This window comes from Dromiciops gliroides, chromosome 3 (genome assembly GCF_019393635.1).
Source record: "Dromiciops gliroides isolate mDroGli1 chromosome 3, mDroGli1.pri, whole genome shotgun sequence".
Classification (NCBI taxonomy): domain Eukaryota; kingdom Metazoa; phylum Chordata; class Mammalia; order Microbiotheria; family Microbiotheriidae; genus Dromiciops; species Dromiciops gliroides.
The window spans coordinates 556,765,542-556,782,996 of record NC_057863.1 but is presented as its reverse complement, the minus strand read 5'-3'; positions in this window follow the sequence as shown (position 1 = coordinate 556,782,996).

Genomic DNA, 17,455 nt, shown 5'->3' with positions numbered 1-17,455 from the left:
ATGTGGTGAGGAACTCAAGGTTAATGACAATGTTTTGAAGGTGGGAGCTTATAAGAATGGTGGTGTCTTTGATCAAAACAGAGAAATTTGGAAGGGATTTATATGTGGGTATTTGGGAAAGATAATGGGTTCTGGTTTTGGTATGTTCAATTTAAGATATCTCTGGGATATCCAATGTGGAATATTGTTTATGTCAGACTGAAGTTCAGAAAGAATCATTGGCATAGGGACTATAGTTAAACTCATGGGTCCTAATGAAAGAGAGGGAGAAAGAAAGTGAAGAACAAGAAGAGTTGGGGATTTAGGATGGAGCTCAGGGGGATGCTCAAAACTAGGGAACATGATCTGGATGAATTTGCAAAGGAGACTGAGGAGTGGTTGGATAGGTAAGAAGAGAACAAGGTAAGAGTAGTTTCCTGACAGCCTGGAAAGAAGAGAGTCTCAGGAAGGACCAGTGTCAAATAAAGCAACTAGGTAGAGCAGAATACAGACTGAAAAAGAATATCAGATTTGTCAATTAAAAAATCATTGGTTACTTCGGAAAAAGTAGTTTTCAGTCAAGTGATGACATGACTTTTTAGTGTGCTTGGAATCCATGATACAAAAGTTTCAAGAGTGAATGAGAAGAGAAATAAAAACAACTCATATAGACATCTGTTTCTAAGAATTTGTTTGAAAAAAAAAGTAAAGATGTAGGATAATAGTTTGAGGAGATGGTAGGGTCTAGTAAAGTATTTTTTTAAGGGTGGAGGAGATTTGATCATATTTGAAGACAGTATAAAAGGAACCAGTAAATAGGTTGAAGATTAGAGAGAGACAGAGGATGATTAATGTTGCAATCTGAAGTAGATAAGAGGAGGGGATTAAGTCAAGGGCATATGTATAGGGGTTGGCCTTGGCAAGAAGAAAGGACATTTCATTGTCAGAGACTGGAGGATAGGCTCAAAGAGTAAGGGGGTGATGTCAAGGAGTTCTGAAATTAAGAAGGGGAGGAGAGAAGCTGATGTCAAAGGGTCTCATTATTTCCAGTAAATTGAGGTGAAATCCTCAGCTGAAGGAAAGGAGTAAGGTCAGGTGGGAGAGGCTTGAGGAAGGAAGAGGAGGCTTGAGAAAACTTTTGGGATGAATGAGATAGGGAATCAGTTTGGGAAGAATAAAAGGATGGCTTTACTATAGTGAGGGCCCAGCTGAAGTGGATATCTTTTTATTTATCTTAAATTTTACTTTTTTCATGAGTGGAGAATCTTTTTTATACCCTCTCCTATTGAGAAAGAAAGAACCCCCCCCCCATTGCAAACATATAGTCAAGCAAAATAAATGTCTACATTCTCCATGTCAAAAACAAAAACAAAAAAGTTTTAATTCTCCTCTGAATCTATCACCTTTATGAGGAGCAGGGTAGCAGATAACGTGAATTTTTCATGTACGCAATCACCATAGCTGTGGGACTTCTTCCAGTTTTGTTCAATAGTCTCTGTAGGTTGATGGTGAGATGAGGTTAAGTAAGAAATCAGTATCAGCTGGGCAAGAGGTCAAGGGATTCAAACATAGGAAACAGTGTAGTTGATAAGTACAGAGTCAAAATTAGAGAAGGAGAGAAGTGAAGTCAAAGCAGGAGTATTGTTGTTGATAAGTCCTTTCAACCATGTATGACTCTCCATGACCCCATTTGGGGTTTTCTTTGGCAAAGATACTGGAGTGGTTTGCTATTTCCTTCTCTGGTTCATTTTACAAATGAGGACACTGAGGCAAACAGGATTAAGTGACTTGCCCAGTGTCACACAGTTAGTGTCTGAAACCAGATTTGAACTCAGGAAGATGAGTCTTCTTGATTCCAGGACAAGAACTCTATCATGGTTTTGGAATACTTGAGAAAAGAAAGGGTGACCTGGCCATCCATATACAATAGCCATCATAATTTGTACTGGGTAGAAAGTTTTGATACTGTGAACATCAAAGCAGTGGAAATTTCCGAGTCCTTGTGGTAAAGGGAAGGTCAGGAAGTTGCAGTGGAGAACAAGAAGTATTCTGACTCCCCTTCTAGGATTTGTATCTTGGGGACTGTGCACAATCAGTGCTAGAGAGGAGGGCCAGGGATGCCGTGTCATCAGTGCAGAGTTAGGTCTCCTTTCTTTCTTTTCTTTTTTTTTTTTTTTTGCAGGGCAATTGGGGTTAAGTGACTTGCCCAGGGTCACACAGCTAGTAAGTGTTAAGTGTCTGAGGTCGGATTTGAACTCAGGTACTCCTGAATCCAGGGCCGGTGCTCTAGCCACTGTGCCATCTAGCTGCCCTGGAGTTAGGTCTCTATGAAAACTAGTAGATAGACTTTATTCACTATGGAATGGGAATTTAAAGGGGCACAGTAGAAGGGATGGGCAACATTAGAATATGACTTGGTTGGAATATGGTTGAAGAGAATGCACATGCGACAACAGGAAATGGGGATTAGGGATCTTTTTTTCTTAAATGGTTGGTGACTTGTTAATTCAAGGCTAGAGAGGGAAATAGGTGGATGGAAGATTCTTAGCTATAGAGATAGTGTGGGGGTGGGGCAGCTAGGTGGCGCAGTGGATAAAGCATCGGCCCTGGATTCAGGAGGACGTGAGTTTAAATCCAGCCTCAGACACTTGACACTTACTAGCTGTGTGACCCTGGGCAAGTCACTTAACCCTCATTGCCCCACCAAAAAAAAAAAAAAAAAAGATAAGTGGTGGGTGGTAGTTGAAAAATGAAATTTATAATCCCTCAGGAGCATTGTGGCTAGAAAGGGGTGAAGGGCCTTCGTTTTTCTCATTTGAATGTTTTGTGAGGAAGGGAGTGAATCATACTACAGCCAGGTCTCACTAGGCAGTAAGATGGGTCAGCTCCAGCTTGCTGCTGCTACATTTTGTCTGGAGTGGCTAGAGAAGAGACAGGGCAGAGGAATAGGGTAGGTAAGTTTCCTGAGGGCAGGAATATTTTATTTTTTCTTTTTCTATTCATATCCCTATGGTCCAACATAGTGTCTTGCACATGGTAGAGTAATGAATGTGATTCATATGAGTAATCTTTGAGGATGAGTTTTGTGTATGACTCACCTTTCTGATCTGGTGGGCAGATGCAGCTACTTTGTTCCTTCTGCTATTTTGAAGGGCCGGAACCCTTTTGGGTGGAAAGGTAGAGGAGAGGCACATTGCTTTTATCATAAACAACACAAATCTGGTCTATTAAAGCATAACCAATTTGCCCCTCTCCCTCAAGCATATTGTTATGAATGGTATAGTTTTCATGTTAGACACAGAGGGAAAAAAAAGATGAATAACAGTCATATGGTAGCTAGAGCCAATGGGAATTTTATGTCTGTGAATGGACACTTTCCTCCTTGTGAGAGGCTTTGAAGGGAGACTCAGTGACAGTGAGACCTTTGCCTTTTGCTCTCCAAGACATTCTTCTCCAATCTCAACTCTGCCTACCAGGTCTGCTTACTCTAATAAAATATGAAGTTGCTTCAGATGGAGCATGTCATCCCTACATTCCGTTATACCGATTAACTTAGAGGCGGCATTTAAGCCTGAGTACATCCCCTTGGGAACTGGCATGGATTTTAGGCAATTTCATCATTTTAATTTACATTTTTGTGGGAAGACTCTGGGAGGTGATGGTTTTTTAAATTGAGATCCCTGAATGTCCATGCATTCAGATGATAACTGATCTTTCCATTTTCATTATGCTTTCATGAGTTGAACTTATTAAAATATGAAAATAAAGGCAAAGAAATCCACCATATCAAATAAAATGCTCTGCTGCCTTCTCACTGTCCATATAGAGATGTTTTCCCATCATGCCTTCATGGTTTTTAAATTAAATGTCAAGCATCAGGCAGCTGCCTCAAGAGACTCAACTACTTGGTGCAAAGTTGGGACTTGTTGAGCCCAGAATTATATTTGGTTTTAATGCTGATTACCCATAAGATGAGTGTGCTCTCAGAACAGCAAATATTGGATGTGAATGTTGAATGGGTCAGGGTGGTTTTCACAGGGATCTTGTAATTATTTCCATTCACCCACAGCTGTAATGGGAATAAGGAGGGTCTATGCCATTTTAGGAATTGTAAGGCATCATGGAAACCAATCACATAATCAAGTAAGAATTAATCACATGATCCTTTTGCAGATGGGGAAGATGGGACCCACAGAATGGAAATTATTTGCCTAAGGACATACAGTTGAGTTAATAAATTAATGAAGAAACATTTGTTAATTGCCTGCTATGTGCCAGACACTTTGCAGGGCACAGTTTATATGCTCCATAGCAGGGCAGATGGCAAGATGCCTGGGTTGGTATGTCTGAATAGGATGTAAAGCATGGTTGGAGACAGCTAGAGATAATTAGGTGGGATAGCTGCTTGGTGGCAGAGCTGGAACCAGCACCTGTGTTCCCTCATTCCCAATCTACTTAGGTGACCTCCTCTGGACACACACCTGATCTCTTTAGTATACAGCAAAATATATTGCTTCAAAAATCATAGAAATCTTGGGGCTTGAAGATTATTAACCTTAGGGATTATTTTTCAAGCCTCTCACCACCACCACCACCATCAATAACAGTGAAATTTAGTGAACAGCTGCTATATGAATGAGGACTATTCCCTGCCCTTAAGGAACATACACTGTTGTCCGGGCAACAGGATATAGGAGCCATAATATTTTTTTTTTGTTTTGTTTTTGTGGGGCAATGGGGGCTAAGTGACTTGCCCAGGGTCACACAGCTGGTAAGTGTCAAGTGTCTGTGGCCAGATTTGAACTCAGGTACTCCTGAATCCAGGGCCGGTGCTCTATCCACTGCGCCACCTAGCTGCCCCAGAGCCATAATATTTTAACAGTGAAAATAAATTTAGATTTTTACTGATGAGAAAGCTGAAGTTTAGAGAGGTTAAGTGACTTGTCCATGGTTAATTATGTAGCAATTGTGAGAGTCCATAATTCTGTGATGTGAGTAGGAAGGATACTGAATTAGGGGCAGGATGTGGTGATGACAATACTAACACCAAAGACTTAGGGAACCCTGATGTTGGAAAGTAAAGGGGAAAGAGTTTATTTAAGGTAAGACATTTAAAAAAGTATATTTGATGCTTATTAGGAATAAACACATGGAATATGATATTCCAGAGGGCAAAGGAACTGGGACTACAGCCAAAAATCATGTACCCAGCAAAACTGAGTATAATCTTTCAGAGGCAAAAATGGGATTTCAATGAGAAAGAAGTCTTTCAAGCATTTGTGATGAAAAGACCTGAACTGAATAGAAAATTTGACTTTCAAATACAAGACCCTGGAGAAGCATAAAAAAGATAAACAGGAATAAACACTTGGCTATCCAGAAAATTCAGAGGCAGTGTATTATAGTGAATAGAGACTTGGAACCAGACCTGGGTTCAAATCACACCACTGACATGTACTTATCATATGGCCTTGGGAAAGTGACTTAACTCTCACCTTATTCACCTGCAAAAAAGGAAAAATAATAATTGTGCTACCTGTTTTACCAGCTTGTTGTAAAGGTCAAATGATATAATGTGTGTAAAGTACTTTGCAAGACATAAAATACTCCATAATTGGCAGTTATTATTAAAACTTAGCTATCTAGAATAATGATCCAAGAGTCATATTAGTATATAGGAGAAAATCACTGGAAATATGGACATAAAAGAGTTGAAAGTCCCTGTAAGAATGGTGTCAGTACATGCCAAGACAAACCTAGTCACTATATGAACACAATTATAAAACACTTTTAATACAAATAAATCCAGATTTTAATAATTGAAAAAATATAAATTGTTCCTGGGCAGGATGAGCCAATGTAATAAAAATGACAATTCTAATTAAATTAATCTTCTTATTCAGTGCCATCCTGATTAAATTACCAAAATTATTTTATTGAGCTTGAAAAAATAATAACAAAATTCATTTGTAAGAACAAAAAGGTCAAGTATATAAAAAATGATGAAAATGTGTAAAAAAAGGAGCCATATCTTAAACTTTATTATAAGGTGGTATTTATCAAAACCATCTGCTACTGGTTAAGAAATAGAATGGTGAGGCAGTGAAATAGAGTAGATATAAAATACACAGTAGTAAATTATTATAATAACCTTGTATTTGACAAATGTAAAGATTTAAACTTTTGGAATAAGAATTCACTGTTTGGTAAAAATTCTTGGTAAAACTGGAAAGTAGTCTTGCAGAAACTAGGTATAGAACAATATCTTATGCCATTTACCAAGATAAGATTAAAATGAATACATGATCTAGCCATAAAGGGAGATATCTTAAATAAATTACAAGAACACGAGACATATTACCTATCATATTATGGGTAAGAGAAGAATTTATGGATAAACAAGAGAGAAAATTGTGAGATGTAAAATAGATAATTTAGATTATATTAAATTAAAACATTTTTGTACAAGTAAAATCAATGTAGCCAAGGTTAGAAGAAAGCAGAAAACTGGGAAAAACTTTAGAGATAATTTTTCAGATAAAGGTCTTGTATCTTAAATATGTAGAAAAGTTTGTAAAATTAATAAAAATGAGTCATTCCTCAAATTATAAATGGCAAAATAATATGAATAGGCAATTTTTGGAGAAAGAAATCAAAGCTTTATATGTTCTTATGAAAAATGCTCTAAATAATTATTGATTAGAGAAATGCAAATTAAATTAACTCTGAGATAGCATTTCATACCTATTAGATTGGCTAAAATAATAGAAGGGGAAATGACAAATGTTGGAGGAGATATGGAAAAATTGGAACACTAATATACTGTTGGTGGAACTGTGAACTGATCCAACCATTTTGGAGAGCAATCAGGAATTATGTCCAAAGAGTTATAAAACTGTCTATGCCCTTTGACTCAGTAATACTACTCTTAGGTCTGTTTCTCAAGGTGATCAGGGAAAAAGAATAAGAATCTATATGTTCTAAAATATTTATAGCAGCTCTCTGTGTGGTGGCAAAGAACTAGAAATTTAAGGGATACCCATCAATTAGGGAATGGTTGAATAAATTGTGGTAAATGAGTGTGATGGAATACTACTGAGCTATAAGAAACGATGCACAAGTTGATTTCAGGAAAACTTGGAAAGACTTACATGAAATAATGAAGGGTGAAACGAGCAGAACCAATAGAATATTGTGTACAGTAATAGCAATATTGTTCAAAGAGTAAATGTGAATGACTAAGCTATTCTGAGTTATGTGAATATTCAAATCAACTACAAAGGACCTATGAAGGAAGATTCCATCTACCTCCAGAGAAAGACTTGAAATATGTAAATATGTATTATACAGTAATACACACACATATATGTGTGTGTGTGTGTGTGAAATATTGCCCTTCTTTAGTGTGGAGTTAGAAGGGAGGGAGGGAAGGAAATAGCTTGGAACTCAAATATAACTACAACAAAAGAAAACAAACAAACAAGAATAGTGTCAAGAAGGCTAATGTCAGAATGGTTGTGGTCTGTGTCATTGGAGATAATTCACACATTAACGAGGTTATAGATTAGTTTGGATATTTGAATATTCCCTAGTTCAGCAATAATTATGATAGCTCACATTTATAAAACACATTAGAACTTCCTAATTCCCTATACAGAGGACCATAGATTTAGATCTGGGAGGGACTACAGAGACTTCTGAGTCCAACCCTTTTGTCTTATAGATAAGGAAATTGAGGCACGGAGTCATTATGTGTCAGCCAGTTATTAAGTGACTCCAAATTCAGTCCCTATTGACTACCATATCCTTCTGCTTGAACAACGACACAGGGCTTTGATAAAGCTATGTTGGTGTAAAGAGAAAGAAAAGATAGAACTACATATTGAATAGAGTGAATGGATGGAATGATGGAAGAAAAAAGATGGTTTTGTTCAATTCCTTTTTTCATATGGATCTTCTATGTGAGGAAGATAGCCTTAGCTCCCTTCTTTCTCTCTGTCTCTGTCTCTGTCTCTGTCTCTGTCTCTGTCTCTGTCTCTGACTCTGGCTCTCTCTCCCTCTCTGTCTCTCTCCCTTTCTTTTTGGTGAGGCAATTGGGGTTAAGTGACTTGCCCAGGGTCACACAGCTAGTAAGTGTCAAGTGTCTGAGGCTGGATTTAAACTCAGGTCCTCCTGAATCCAGGGCTGGTGCTCAAATTTCAAAACTCCTTTACTGATCCCAAATTTCCCATGAAAGCAAAGGCCTATCATTTTGATACTAACATTCCACCAGGGCACCAAGACCTGGAATACAGCTTCCTCCAAAGTATTCAAAATGAGTACCACAGGAAGGACAATGGAAAGATGCATGGTGGATGGAAGCAGGATGCTTAATAGAATCAAAGAATGCTGAGGAAAAGAAGACATGCTGGTCACACATCAAGAATGAGGATAACAGGTAGACAGTGAGAATGCTCTACTTGTACCCTTGAGGAAAGCTTCCAGTGAGTTGGACAATACTACTTCCCCACTGCTACCTCTCAGAGGTATGGACTTTTGCTTTAGACAGTTACAAAAGTCATTTGGGATGGGCAGGCATGGATGGATTGTGATCCACTTTGTTTGGGGGAGAGAAAGGAGGAAGGGATCAAGCATTTATTGTGCACCTTATATAGTCCCAGCATTGGGCTAAGTGCTTTCTAAATATAATCCCATATGTGACATCCCATCTCCTGTCTCTGTACCTTTGTCTAGGCTTTCTCTCTTGCCTGTGATTCTTAGTTACACAGAATTCACTTTCTTTCTTTGTCCTTCCTGTGGTACTCATTTTGAATACTTTGGAGGAAGCTCTTTCTTTCTTTCTTTCTTTCTTTCTTTCTTTCTTTCTTTCTTTCTTTCTTTCTTTCTTTCTTTCTTTCTTTCTTTCTTTCTTTCTTCTTTCTTTCTTCCTTCCTTCCTCCTTTCTTTCTTTCTTTCTTTCTTTCTTTCTTTCTTTCTTTCTTTCTTTCTTTCTTTCTTTCTTTCTTTCTTTCTTTCTTTCTTTCTTTCTTCTTTCTTTCTTCCTTCCTTCCTCCTTTCTTTCTTTCTTTCTTTCTTTCTTTCTTTCTTTCTCTCTTTCTCTCTTTCTCTTTCTTTCTTTCTTTCTTTCTTTCTTTCTTTCTTTCTTTCTTTCTTTCTTTCTTTCTTTCTTTCTTTCTGGTGGAGCAATGAAAGTTAAGTGACTTGTCCTGGGTCACACAGCAAAGACAAGCTGGCTTCAAACTGTATAAAGTTTTTAAAACCCATTAGAGTCTATTAAACTGCTTGTACTATACCCACCAATCCTGTGAAGAAGGTAATGGCAGTGTTATTATCTCCATTTTACAGACGAGTAAGCTGTGGTGCAGAACAAGGTTAACTGACAAGATCATTCAGCTACTAAATAGAAGAAATGAATTTCCAACCTAAGTCTTTTGATTGCAATGCCGGTGCCTTTCCCACTGCTCTGAGACAGTTTATTTCTCACAGTGATTGTCTTACACTTCGCTTGGAATAAATCCTCTTCTTTGGATTTATTGTTTTTAGGGCCTTTCTTTCTAAAAACTTCTTTCATCTAATCTGATTTCTGATAATGAAAAGCTGCACATAAAGTAGAAAGTCTATAGCAAGAAATCATCAACTGTGATTATAGAAACCACTCTCCCGGTGGGAGAATTATGCAGCTATTACCAAAGAATGGCATAATATAATTGCTTGAAATATATGGAGAAATCAATATTGCTTCACAGTTTTGATACACACACACACACACACACACACACACACACACACACACTCCTGCTGCATAGAAACCATAGGTCAAGAAGAGAGAAAAACACTTAGCTGTGAAACTATGATAAAGGTAAAACAGGGGAAATGGAGTTAGCACCTGTTTTTGTTCCTTCTAGTTTCCCTATTTTGCCAATTGATCGATTAATTGTCAAACAATGATTTAAGTATACAATATATTCGAGGCATTGAGTTTACAGACAAAACCACAAGACAGTTCCTGCCCTTGAGGAAATTACATTTAATGAGGGCATTCTTAGGTTCTGTTGAAAGTACTGCCCACTTTTTGGTCATCCAAGATCCTGATTTGAGAGTCACCTTTGACCCCTCACTTTTCTTCACCTTACAGTTTCAGTCAGCTGCTAGGCTTGGTGATTCTCCCTTCACAGCATCTCTTCTGTTTGTGCCCTTCTTTCCACTCCCCCCATTCAGACCTTCATTATTTCTAACCTACACCGTTGTTAACAGTTTCCTGATTGTTCTCCCTGACACAAATCTATTCCTCTCTCCAATCCTTACTTCAATCAGGGGCCAAAGTAATATTCCTAAAATACAGTTCTGACTGTGTTATACCCTTTCTCAAAAACCTCCCTATTGTCTCTAAATGCAAACTCATAGTTTTGATATTTAAAATCCTTTCAAAAACTGGTCCCTGGCTTCCTTTACAGACTTGTTACACATTACTGTTCTTCACACACTCTGTGATCTTTTCAAACTGGTCTGCCTGCTCTTTCTTATACATGACATTCTATCTCCTATTTCATTATTTTTTGCCCAGGATCTTACCTAGAATGCTTGATTATATTAAAATTACCCAGCATTTTGTTTCTTCCCCATTAGATTGTAAGCTCTTTGAAGGTGGGTACTATCTTGTGCTCCTTTATATATTCACATTACTTAATGCAGTGCCTGGCACATAGTAGGCACTTAATAAATGTTTATTGATTGAATTTTTTGGGAGGAGGGGAGAGAGCTTGTTTCTTTCCATTTATATGAACTGTTTTCCTGATTCTGTTTACTTCATTTTGCATCACTTCACATGTCTCTCCTTGCAGCTCTTTATTCTTCATAGTTATCATTTAAAAAAGATTAACCAATGTACTAGCTCTTAAGACTCTAGGGTAATTTTCATGCTTTGAAAAATAATTGGAGATGTAAGCCTAACAGAGAGATTCTGATATTAAAGTTATCTATATAATACATGGGGTTGTTGTGAGGGCCACATGGCACAAAGAACAATAGAGTTGGAACCAGAAGCACTGGGTTCGAGTTCTACCTATGCTGTATGCCCTTGGAGAAATAATTTCCTCTTTACTTAATTATCTCAGGGCCTTGGTTTCCTCAGTTATAAAGTGAATATATTGGTCTAGGGAATTGCTAAAGTCCCTTCTAGCTCATACTTTCATGTAGTGCATGTGGAATATTCAGTGCTGTGCTATACACAGTCCCTGGAATATAGTAGACATTGAATAGATGTTTATTAATTGATTGACATGAGATTAAATAATACCACTTCTGCTGCTGTTGCTACCACCACTACTACTACAACCATAATAATAAATGTGCCCATTTCTGACAAAGGAAATCAGCTACCTCCATTCTTTGTCAAATGAATCTTTGGCTAGGAAAGAGTCTTTGTGGAGTCTGTGTTTAGGCTTCATTACTATTGCCTGTTTCCCAGCATACTCTGAGGCCTTGTCAAACACCAATAGGCCTTTTCTCATAAAATCAGAGGATGGGAAAACTAGCTCTTTGCTAATTATTATTTTTTTTTCTGCAGGAACTAATTACAGCTAGTCTAAATGTGTCCAAACAAACAAGGAACTCAGTTTTTTTGGCATAGGAAACAGGCTCTCCTCCTGCCCCATCTCTGTCTCCTGTATACCCTATTCTTATATGTGTACACACCCCCCTCCAATTTTCTAATCAGTGATGACTGTCCTTATCATTATTGCAAATTAGGTACACTTTGGCAGTCATTTTTGTTTGTTAACTTGGCTAATGGAAGCAAATTGGGAAGGCTGTTTAGATTCAAACCCTTTAGGAGGAGGATGCAATGGCATTGTTCAAAACATCAATGTCATGGCAGAGCAATGTAATTTACTACGTTCTGCATGACCTGTTTTCTTTGTGATGGGCTAAGTTAACATGCCACTCTGGTACATTAGTGACACTGCTCTAATTGCATTAACCATTTTATTAGTAATTACACCTGACTAATGAAAGATGTACAATAAGCCACATAAGTGTCTTATTAATAATGTCATTTATGAACATCAAAATGGACAAGTTGAGTCAAATAGGAACTCAGGCTTAGCGTGGAAACATCTTAGTATTCCAGAACGTATCTGTATGACTCACTGAAATTTACTTAGGTCTCTGAAATAAGAATAGAAACTATTCCCTAGGTCAATTAAAAAATATATTTGTTCAAAGAACCAGTCTTTTTTTTTTAGAAGCCTTTGGAGGATGTTGGCCCCTTCACTAGTGATGAGATCAGATGATGTTTATGACATGCAGAATCTGAGAGCTCAAAGGGATCCAGGAGGTCATTTAGTTCAGCCCCTCTGAGAAGTGTGAGTTCTCTCTGCAACATTCCTGACAAATGGTCTCTAGCATTTGCTTGAATAGATTAAATTGTGAAGAACTCACTATCTTACAAAAATGGTCTCTAGCATTTGCTTGAATAGATTAAATTATGAAGAACTCACTACCTTACAAAACAGTCTGCCCTATTGTTGAATATCTATAATTGTTTAAAAATTTTAAAAAGTGAACTTAATGAACATCAACAAGCATGAATATTTCATTATACAAAGAATAAAAAAGAGCAATACCTATGGAAACATGGCTGGTAGTTATGGCTTTTTAAGTGTATTTTTCCTCCACGAAAATAGTAGCAAAGCTATCCTGCTTGTCTTTTTTCTTTCTCAACTTCCTTCTGCCCTGTACATGTATTTAAAAAAGATTTCATTGATGCTCTTTTCTTCTTTTCATTTGATTTTATAATTAAAAGTTTTTAATAAACAGAAATATATTTTCTTCCCTCTAATCCCCTCCCCCAAAGGTAAACAAATTCCTTGTAATGAACATGTATAGTTAGCCTAGTTTAAAAAAAAGTATATATACCCACATATGTATAAACATACTGTGGAAATTTATTTTGATGTGGGGACCCTACCTTTGGGATGAGATTAGAAAGCCTTAGGCCCTCAGGGTCTTTTCTGTGTGGGAGGTGCTGGTGCCCCTCCCTTTCTGCTTCAGATGAGCCAAAAAGCCCTGTGGGCTGTACAAGACGCCAGGTCAGACAGCTGGGGGGAAAAAGCCCCCAGTTCCCTCAGCCATGAGCAGGTCTATCTGAGAGATCCTGGGCTTGTCCAGGCCAGGCTCTGGCATAGCCTGTGCTGAGGCACGTGATGCTCAACTGTCCCCCCAGCCCCAGTCGCAGCCCTGACTGAAAGATTAGCTTGGGATTTGTGGGGGTGAAAAAAAAGCCCCAAGATTTGAGTGGAGAAAAGGAAAATATATATAGACCTGGGAATTAGACTCAGGGGGACCGGTGGACAAGATTAAAGGAGGCTGACAAGATTAGAAGAACGAAGGAGAGGGGCGGCAAAGGAGGCCAAAGGACAAGACTGACAGAGCAGACAGACAGAACAGGAGGCAGCAGAGAGCACAGAAGTGGTCAGCGCAGGGTACAGTTTGGAGAAAGCAAAGATTAAGAGAACAGTAAGGAGAGGAAAGTTAGAAGCAAGGGGATCCACAAAGTGAAAGGGGTTCAGAGTTAGAGTAAAGGACCTGAGTAGTGAAAGTGGAACATACCCTAAGGCAAGAGGAGACAATGGCTCTTATTGTATTAAAAAAGTTACAGTCCAGCAGGTGGAAAGAGACACCCAAACGCAGTCAGGTTGTACATTTTATTTCCCTGTATTCTTAATTTTAAATAGTATCTCATAAATAGACTCTACTTTGATTATTTAGTTAAGAGGCTTCTTAATCTTTATCTTATCAATTTTGGAGTGGAGCAGTGTGGTAGAACTTTATAAACGGCCCACATTAAATTAATAGCAGTCAGGGGCAGCTAGGTGGCGCAGTGGATAGAGCACCGGCCCTGGAGTCAGGAGTACCTGAGTTCAAATCCGGCCTCAGACACTTAACACTTACTAGCTGCGTGACCCTGGGCAAGTCACTTAACTCCAATTGCCTCACTAAAAAAAAAAAAAAATTAATAGCAGTCAGCCAGTTAGTCAAAAGTCCCCAGATTAGTCCTCCAGTCATTTTAGCCCCCCAAGTTCGGCAAGTAAGTTAAAATATTTCCACATTTGAATGGCAACCCAGATGGGACTTACAGCCCAATTATAATTTTTCTGAACTTGTAATTTTTCATATAGTTATAATTTTTCATAAGTCCAGTTATATAATTTTTTCAAACTAGATTAGATTGGTTAATAATTATTTTACAATAATTATATATCCAGATGTATATATGTATATGTGTATACATATATACATATATATACATACACACAAACACACACACATATATATGTTGCCCTTCAGTTGTTTGCTTCGTGCCCTCTTCTTTGTGACCTCATTTGGCAAAGATGCTGGCATGGTTTGCTATTTCCTTCTCCAGCTCATTCAGTACATGAGGAAACTGAAGCAAGCAGGGTTGTGACTTACCCAGGGTCATACAGCTAGTAAGTATCTGAAGTATTTGAACTTAGGAAGTTGAGTCTGACACTATGCATGGTTCCAGCTAGCTGACCTCTGTATATATGTACATAAATATATCTCAATATGTACCCTGATTCCCTGTCAGGAGATGCATAGCATGCTTTATTATTGGTCTTATGTAGTCATGAATGCTCATTACATTGACAAGTCTTCTCAAACCTATAAATGTTACAATGGCCTTCTTTATACTGAGCCCAAATTTTCTCTGTACTTTTCACTTACTGCTCTCAGTTTTATGGTCCAGAGCTAAGCAGAGTAAGTCTAATCTCTCTTTTAAATTATAGCTTTTTAAATATTTGGAGACAATAATCACATCTCTCCCTAAATCTCCTCTTTTTCAGCAGAACTTCCTCATTTCCTTTGACTGATCCTTATCCAGTAGGGTTAAGGTGACATGACTTCTAGTCCTTTCACTCTTATATCATCTTCTGATGTGATCTAGCTTGTCGAGGTACCTTTTAAAGGGGTCAGGGTATGTGTAAGTAGACAGAACACTCCCACATTCATCTGACTGGGGCAGAGTACAGTGTGACATCCACATCCTGGTTCCATACACTATACTTCAAGTAATGCAACAAATTAACTTTTCTGGCTTTCATGTCATATTAATGACTTGTATTGATTTAAAAATATGCTAAACTCCCCAGATATTTTTCACATACAAGGTAGAATTGATTATCTCTTTTTTGCAAATGTGAAAACTGAGGTTAAGCAACTTAAACATTGCACAGCAAGTAACAATAATATATTTTTGTTTAGGATACTGCAATTCTATTTTATTTGGGGGAGGAATTGAGAGAGGAAAGAGGCGAGTCCTGTGATGTATTCAGTGTTGGGCAAGCCTGGTATAGAAACTCTCTGTACTGATACAGAGTGGCAACTTTCCTGTAATTTTTTGTCTTAGAAGGCTGTTTGGAGGAATGAAAGATTAAATAATTGCTCATGGTCACAGAGATAGTATGTTTCAGAAGTAGGCCTTGAATCCAGGGCTTTCTGGCTCCAGGAATAGCCCTCTATCCATTGAACCTCTCTGCCTCTCATAGTTCATGAATTTAAACCAATGTCTTGTCATATTTTGGGGGTGTCCTTCTCCATGATAGTGATTTCTCTTTGATTCAGATTTTAGGTATGAGAATGATCCTTAAACGCCTCTAAGTTCAAGAATGCTGTGGCCTGTCTTTTGATGAGAACAAGGCATAAAAATACTTAGATTTAATGAGGCAGAACCACAGAGTTGATAGTCACAGACATCTGAAAGGGTAGTTAGACTAATGTGTTAATCATTGGGTCTGAACAGTGGTGACGGACCATCACTGTTTGTTCTTTGTGTAGAATGAATTGAACACACATTGTGCCAGATGAATCAGATTCATTTCTTCAGAATAATGAGTTGTGGATATATTAAGAGCTTTGTAGCCCTCAACTCACATACCCAACTAGATGGGATAGAGATCTGGATGCTGCCTTCTTTGAACTACTTTTCAAAGAAACAGTTGGTGAAGAGAGTTTAGAAGAGGAGACACAAGCAAGAGAGATGCAGATAAATGGAAAAACAAGTTATTGATCACATGGGAAATGTTGCCACCTCCAAAATGCCCTCCCCACTCCCACTTTTTTACCATGAGGTTCATTTTTTTTCGTTTAGAAGAAAGAGAGTAATTCCCTTCCTTTCAGAGGAATATGATTCAGATATCATTATTGTAAACTCATCATTGGGAAAGAACACTGAGTTCAGAGTCAGAGGACTTGGATTCAAATCAGCCCATTGAAACTTCAATTTTCACATCTGTGAAAGGGTAGTAATTCCTTCTGTCTTGGGCTAACTTCCTTATGGGTTGTGAAGAATGCACAATGTAAAGTGCATCCCACAATAATAATAAGAATAATGAATAATGATGAGAGATAACATGAATGAGGCAAATTAGGATTTGCTAAGTTCTTTGCATATGTTACCTCATGTGATCTGGTTCTCACTTACCTTTTCCATTCATCTCTCATATTGTTCCCATTCATGCACTCTTCATTCCAGTCAGATTGGACCACTGACTGTCCTCAACATTCCACCTAGCTGGATGGCTCTGTCCACAACATCCCATCTTCTGATCTCAGGCTTCTGTGCATGTGGTCCTTCATGTCTGATGGGCATGCGTTCTTCCCCTGAACCTTGGAAAATCTAAGATCCATACCACACCTCAGGTGCCATCTCTCACATTGACACCTTTTACGATCCTCTTGTTTGTTTATATTCTTTCTGTCTTAGAATTATTTTGAATTACTTTTGTATTTGGGGTGTGGTGAATGGGTATACCTCTTCAGTGTGCCAAGATGGAGGATGCTAAGATAGAGCTGCTTCTGGGAGAATCGTGAAGACTGAAGCATTTGTGGACATTTTGTAGCTGGTTTTCGTTGGCATACTATGTGGGTGGGGGAAGCCTACCCCCACCCCCATCATCTGTGTAGACAGAACTGTCAGCATCTACAAAAAGACCTGAGGCAGCATTAGCAGCAGCTTTTACTGTATTCATGTCTGAGTGATGGAGATGATTCCTTCCCTAATGACTTCCAATGAGAGAACCATGCTGTAAGAGAAACAGTTCTGGGGATTTCCCTTCCCTCCCACCCATAAGCCATATGTCCCCAGAGAAATGGAGCTTGGTCCTGTACCCTCATTCCATTCTACTCTAGGTGTAGGGATCCAGGAGTCCAGGTCATCAACACCCTAAGGAACACAAGACCTGGTGATACCACCTTTGCATGCAAATTGGGTGGGATCAGTGCTATTTAGGACTAAGATAAATTGTGAGTCTATTCACTCCACCCCCATCCCCTTCTCTACCCCTTCCCAAGGTAGTGTGGAGATTATTTATCTGAGGTTTTGAGGTGATGAAGGAAAATGTTTGTGTATTTTTTCTTGCTCTATTTGTGAAATAAGTATTCTTTCGTAAAAAAATGA